The sequence below is a fragment of the Oratosquilla oratoria genome, chromosome 9, assembly GCF_046742065.1.
Source record: "Oratosquilla oratoria isolate Oo_2021 chromosome 9, ASM4674206v1, whole genome shotgun sequence".
Taxonomy (NCBI): domain Eukaryota; kingdom Metazoa; phylum Arthropoda; class Malacostraca; order Stomatopoda; family Squillidae; genus Oratosquilla; species Oratosquilla oratoria.
Window position 1 is genome coordinate 28,363,539 of NC_134785.1, and position 7,500 is coordinate 28,371,038.

The 7,500-nt window shown below is 43.1% G+C and overlaps 1 protein-coding gene across 1 annotated transcript in view; it reads left to right on the forward strand.

Moving 5' to 3' along the window:
• The window catches only part of knk (cytochrome and DOMON domain-containing protein knickkopf), a 79,424-nt gene extending 78,872 nt beyond the window's left edge, over window positions 1–552 (forward strand). The window contains exon 16 of the mRNA XM_076190149.1: window positions 1–552. This exon is cut by the window's left edge and continues 433 nt beyond it. The gene's annotated coding sequence lies outside the window, so the exon portion shown is untranslated.
• Window positions 553–7,500: the final 6,948 nt, after the last annotated feature.

A 7,500-nucleotide genomic window follows, 5' to 3' on the forward strand; every position in this document is an offset into this window, starting at 1 on the left:
TCGTGTAACTTTCAATCTCCATTTTCCCTCAAAATTTAAGAAAGTTCAAAAGCTGGTGGAAACCCTGTTATTATGTATCTTTTCTTGTCCTCAGATAAATCAATGAATTCATTTATTTTATTGAAATTATGATGGTACCTTATTCTGTTCACTTTATACTGGAAATCTCCAGTAGGTATGGGACGAATATTCTAACTTTCGCACCAAGTCACCCGAGAGGCCACATAATCCTCTTCGGAGGATATGGGATGCAGTGAAAGACAAAATTCCTATCTGCCTTCCTGGATTTAACTATGCAGATAAAACTTCTGTGGCAGAGCTTTTTTGTGGCATTTTGTACAGGACATTACATCAGTGCTAAAGAAACCAGAGGTTCATTTGCAAAGTCATTTCGAGGATGGACGACATGACGAGTTTCCACTGCAGATTTAATCATGAATGGGCGCTTCTTGAAACGACATAATACTCTTCGATTTCGTCCTGTACTCTCCCCTTCTCTTAGTCTAGGAATTCCCAACTTGGCTAACCTTACGAGCATCCACTTTTTTTTTATAATAAAATCATTAACAAACGAACAGTATATACATTTGTAAAAATAAGGAGTGATGTCACCGTTTGAAATTTATTCAGATAAATTGTGATGTTTACAGATTTAACTATAAGCATCATTCAGTATACTATATACGTATGGGAATCAGACTGATATTATTCATAATACTACCATAAGCAAATAGAACCTCCTTTAAAAGCTATTCTAATTATAGTAAATTGGAACATCTTAAACTTAACACTGACACTTTGAATACTTTTCGATACAGTATACAAAATATTACTGTCATACTATTTACAATTCTGTGGCGCTCATAAGCACCTGGTTGAGAAGCCCGGTAATGGACTGATCAATGTTTGATCTACCACTTAAGGTCTGAGAGGTATTGTATATGAATCTTTGTAAAATAATATATGAATCTGTTTCTACTGTACATTTCATTACCATATTCCCTCGTCTATTATTTTCCACTTGATAGAAAGAGACCTGCAAATTGCAACCAATGGTCAAAAATTAACTCTTTTACAAATCAGTATTTACTCAAGATCTTGAATCTTGCCAATTTTCCGCCATCTTTGCTTGTTTGAATTCCTGACTACATGGTGATGATCATCATTATCATCAATTGGGTGCATACGGCCGGAGAGGGGTCTGTTTCACTCACACACCGCCGCTAGTCCCAACAGTCTCCGCGACCAAGCTTTCATGCAACCACTCTTCCCATTCCAAACAACTCTCGGCAGATTCAATCGACTTGTCTAAGCCATGAATTCTGTAGGCGTTCCCTTCGTCTCGACCGGAGGTTGTCATTTGTGGAGACAACCCTGTGGGTGAGATCATCATCAAGGAAACGTGGACATGCCTATATAGCTGGATTTGATGTTCACGAATTATGCTGGTTACAGATCTAGACTGAATCTCACAGTACAATCTCCATGATTCTCCGAACGCACTTGGTACCAAAGACATCGAGACGCCTTTTCAAGTCTTCATTCAATGCCCATGTGTCACGATCGTACATCAAGACAGTGAGCATAATCGACTTGAAGATTCAAACTTAGTCCTCTTGCATAGATATTGACAATGCCATATACTTTGGTTTAGCGAGCCCATAACGCCATGGGCAATGCCTATCCTTCGAAGGACCTTCTGACACGACCCACCACTGGTTTACACTACATTACTAAAGTATGTGAACTCAATGTCCTCTCCACATGCATGAACAGACTGATCTATGTCATCCAGTAAACTCCCAAATTCATGAACCTTGGTCTTGATCCAAGAGCCCTGGAGACCAAGCGGAATTTGCCTTCTTGTGCAGTGACTCGAGGGATCTCTAACGACTCCCAGGAACTACAGCATCATCAGTAAAGACAAAGTCAGTGACCTTAGTGTTGCCAATGGATGCTCCGCACTGAGATTGATCGACAAGTCTGTCCAATTCCCAGACCATGCAGATGTAGAAAAGTGTTAGGAGGGGGACACATCCTTGCCTCACTCTTATATTAAGAAGAGAGAAGCTGGACACGCCTCCTCCGTACTTTGCGGCACTCTTTTCACAAAATATAATCCAGATATTAAGTCAATAATTTTCGCTGGAATCCCGAAGATCCACAGAAAATACCAAAGCACTCTATGGTGCACAGAGTCAAACGCTTTCTTGAGATCAACATAGGCTGCAAGAAATTCCTGTTGGAACTCACGTCGGCACTCCACAAGAACACAAAGCGCTAGGATCCGATCAGTTGTTGACTTATTAGCTATGAAGCCAGACTGCTTAGGCCTATGAAACTGTAGCAGATGTGAACAAATCCGTATCAGCAACCTTGCCTGGCACACTGAGCAATGTAATATCGCGTAGTTATTGCAATCCTACTGGTTCCTTTCGCCCCTTCACACAGGGACGACCAGACCTTTTTTCTAGTCAGAGGTTACTGGAATACCAAACAGAAGACAGTACCGCGTGGAACCCACGGATCAATGCCTCACCATCCAGCTTTCAGCAACTCCGCACTGGTATTGCAAATGCCAGCTACCTTTGCTCCCTGCACCTTACAGCCTCTTTGACCTCCGTCAAGAGGGTTGAGTTTCATCTATAGGTGGCCCGGAAACTGCCACCCGACCACCAGCAAAGCGCAACTGGCTGTTCGGATGGTCGTTTATGAACAACTTCTCAACGTATACCCCTCTATGCCTGACACCAGTTGCCCATCAGATGTTCGAACTGTGCTTCCCTGGATCACAGAGTTAGAGCAGAGTTTCCATCCTCAGCTATTCTCCTGGCGTACCTCTCCTTATCCATCCTTATGAGAGCTCTAGTCCACCGTTTCCGATTCCTGTATTGGTCTAGGACCCTAGTCTTTCTGACAGCACGGCAATTCTGACACAGCCAGGTTGGAAGCTCACCCACAAAAATAAGTGCCATGTATGTTTGCCATGAACGTGTAGTCTATAATTCGCCCTAACACTCCCCCATCCACCATCGAACCCAAAAAGGGGAGACTAGAATTTGGAATTGCATCTTAACCCAACAGTCTCAAACGTCATGGGAGAGTATACGCACCCACCATCTTGGGACTAGTAGGAGACAGCAATGGACCCTAGTCAGGCAGCACAGCCGATTTTCCTCTCCGACCCAGCAGGGACCACCCATCTAGGCCTGAATAGAAGGACTGAGGTGTGTCGCTGATCCCAGGCTGAAGGCACCTCAGTACAATCATAGCACTGAGACATCATTCATTCTCCAGGTCCTCCAAGGATGCCATGCACGGGCAACACTTGGTTTAGTGACCCATGATTGGGTTGGATGGACATTGACACATAAAGTGTTCATCTGTCATTTTGATGGTTTTCTTTTTCTTTCATTTGGGTGTCTAACACACAACAGATGACCAGTAGGGGAGCCTGTTTAGTCACTGATAATCCGGCAGCGCTGCAGGTAGTACTGAATTACATGGTACCAATACAAGGACAACAGCCTCACCTGACATTCTTTCAACGTATATGATCGTATACCTTCATTTACCCCATCAATCCACTTTTTCCTTGGTCTGTCTTTTGCTCTCACTCCTGAATGTTTTTATTATTATACATACTCTTATCCATCCTCATAGTATGACCAAACCACCTCAGGTTGATCTGTTCTACTCTCACAATCCCAACTATACTCTAGTCAATTCTCGAACTCTGTCGTTCTTGACATTCGTAATTCTACATCCCCTCAGACATCTCATTTCCATTTCTACACAAGTTTTCTCTCTTGCATTCAGTACTCAAACCTCACCCTTATACATAACAGTCGGTACAACTATTACATTCCTTTTATTGCTTCCAATGACACACCATTATTTTTCCTTGTTATTGTTATTCACCTTTGGTCTTCATCTCCGCCCCTCACAATATGGCTAATTTCTTCCTCCAGTTTTCCACTTTCATATATGACAGTTCCCAGATATATTTCTACCTGATCCATTTTAGTCTCACTACATATTATCCCATTCTCTTTTAGACTGAATATTTCTTCTCTCTGCTTCAGTTTGCATTTTATGTATCGATAGAACAATTTAGGTTCATATATACATACATATACCAAGAACTTTTTTCCCCTTTCAAGGGGAGGTAGCCAAAGTCATAGGCATAAATCCACTCTCACCCATTTCATCCCTACATACTCCATTCCCATTCATCACCCTTCCCTCCCTCTTTTCTTGGCTCCTCCTGGATGACGGGTTATCCCTGCATCTCGTCCACTGCCCTGGGTCAGAAGTAATGTAGCATGAAACAGCACATCTACAGCAAGGTCGCTTTATTCATTCGGCGGCCCACCTCTCCGTATCCTCATGCAGAAAAAGAGAAGACGGGGAGAAATCCCTTCGGGCTGCGTCAAAATATCATTCAGACATACTCCTTAAACCTCCCCCCATCCCCCACCCCACCCCCTTCCATGCATCTCAGCAGCATCCATACACAACCATTTTCCACTCACTCCTATCTTCTGTCTTCTCCCTTCCTACCTCAATAGATACCCCCCTCAAATAGCACATAGATGGGAAATAGGAGAGAGATGTATGCACTAAGGTTGATTTGGCAGAATGGCTAGTAGTAAATCACACATATACCACATCCTGAACGGATTAATTGGAGCACATAGACTATAATACCTTTGCTTAGCGGTGCGGAGCACTTCCCGCAGCCGAAGTTGTGGGACGTATAGGGGTGCCTAGTTTATGTATCTTGGGCTGCCCTCTCATATCAGGGTCCTTGGGTTTTCTTCCAAGGACAAAGGTATCTAGTCCTTTATCCAAAACCATAGGCAGCATCAGCCGGACCCACCCTTGTAACTCCCAAGATCTCATCGAACGCTTGGAGACGGTAGAATTCATTGATAAGAAGTTGGATAGCTACGGCGTCACAGTTTTTTTTTTACCAACGTCGAAATGGAGGGGGCTTTGAGGGTAGTCAGAAAGGTCCTACAAGTATGCAAGAAGATAAAATTCCACTAGACAAGCACGATTTCGCCGAACTAATTGAGAAATGTGTCAGGTTAGGTGTGTTCATGGTAGACGGCCAGTAATATCGCCAAGATGGGGTCGCCACTCAGTGCAGTAATGGTTTTTACTTTTTGTAGAGAAAATGGAGTTTTATTACTACATACACACACCAAGTCGTCCCTGAGGCAAAATGGTCCCGGTACATGGACAGCGTGTTTGTGGTATTACCACAACAAACGGACATACAACAACTCAACAACATACATCCTAAAATGCAGTTTACCACAGAGTTAAAACAGGAAAATTCTCTCCCACTTCTAGTCATCATGGTCATCAGATAGGGCCTAGGAATATAGTTCAAGGTTTACAGGAAACCTACAAATGAGGACGATTTTATTCACTCTGAGTGCTCACAGCAACAACATTAAGAGAGGTGCCGTCTTGGTTTTCTTCTTGAGAGCCATACGAATATATAGTCCAGAGTTCCTACAGCAAAAATTCGACTACAATAGAGAAATTTTCTGTAGATTGGGCTACCCGAGTGACCTCATTCTCCAACTAAAAAAAAGATAAAAAATAAAAATAAATAAATAAATAAATAAAAAATAAATAGATAGATACACACACACACACACACACACACACACACACACACACACACACACACACACACACACACACACACACACACACACACACACACACACACACATACACATATATATATATATATGTATATATATATATATATATATATATATGTATAAACAGAAACGACTTAGTTTACAGTCTTTTATTTTTCGACTCTCCAAATGTCAAATCGCTATTGTGTCATATATTGAGAGGCTGAATAACGAACTAAGAGAAGTTAGACCTATACGAATATTAGACACATTGTTGAATTGTCCCTTGGGAAGTCTGGAATACTGTAAGCGAAGTCGTCTTCCACCTTTTCAAATTCACAACATTTGGCGAGAATCTTGAATATGTGACGGGGGATTTAGAAATGTGACTGAAGGAGCATAAAGCAAACTTCAGATATGAGGAAAGTGGAAGATTAAGACACGGGTCTAGGGCCGAGCTTATTCCTGATCGGTTTAGCTTAAAGCTTCTTCAGAGGATTGATACTCCTGGATAATGTTGACGGTATACACAGACCCGATACCACAATCCCATCAACTAGGCAGGGGATGTGGGTGGGTGGACAGAGACCTGTAGATGATTAAATAATTAATTCATTAATCTATTAGAAAAGAATGAATTAAAATAAAATACCGTCAACGTTATCCAAGAGCATCAATCCTCTGAAGAAGTTATAAGCTAAACCGGTCAGGAAAAAACTCGGCCCTGAACCCGATCTTCCACTTTCCTCAAACCTGTCACAATGCCTCAACAAAAATTCAGATACTGCCGGATATTTAAATGGTAGCACATCGAGGTACAATGGGACATGGACAAAAGAACACGAAAGTTCATTGAGGTGGCATTCATCTCAACGTCATCAAACACCAACCAGAGGTGCGGGGATGTGATGGGGTCTTCACAAGCAGTGGAACTTGTCACCAGGAGACTCCGTCCTCTCGATCCGACACACGGGAAGAGGTTATCTAAATACGTAGCAGAGGAAACATTGGTCAACCAAAGGCAGGGCTACACGTTTCCTAGGTCGACAGCGGCAGCCAGAAGTAGGATAGGACCATCCAAGAGGGGGAGGAGTAGTACTAGGCAAAATCAGCGACTAGTGAATATAAGGGTTGGTCAAGTCCCAGCAGCTCATAAATACCATTTTCGTTCCCAACCCCTAGGAACCTACCTCTGCTCCCTATCTTATCGGCCCGTCTCCCTCCTGGTATACAATGATAAAGCCTTCAAGCATGTCTACTGCCGTCGCCTTATCGGAGATTTGGAGGTGAGGAATGTGCCCAGGGATTGACAGTTTGTTTTTCGGCCGGAGCGGGGTGCTGACGACGTTTTTTTTTTTCTATGATCACTCAGTGGGTTCAGAGGCCGCCAGGCGGTTGCCCTTGCAATGCTATTTTGGTCTGTATGGATGTGGAGAAGGCATTCGACACTGTCAAGCGCGAGCGCCTGAAATACAAATTGTACCACCGTTTTGAATTTGCCCTGCCGTTCACACGGTTGATCTGCGACTATCTGAATGACAGGACAATAAAGATAAAGTGGCGGGAATGCCTGCCCCGACCTTTTGTACCAAAGGCTGGAGTGTGTCACGGCTCAGTCCTTGCCCCCATACCTATACAATCTACGAATGACCTGCCAGAGTAGGCTTACCCTCACAACCAGGCTCTTACTTTTTTGTATGCGGACGGCACTAATCCTTTTATCCGACACAAAACACTGAATGTAGCTTTACACATAATACAGAACATGCTTGACGGGGCACACGCATGGTAGTAACAGCGGTGCACTAAGACCAGGGTATCGAAATCCAAAGCTGTA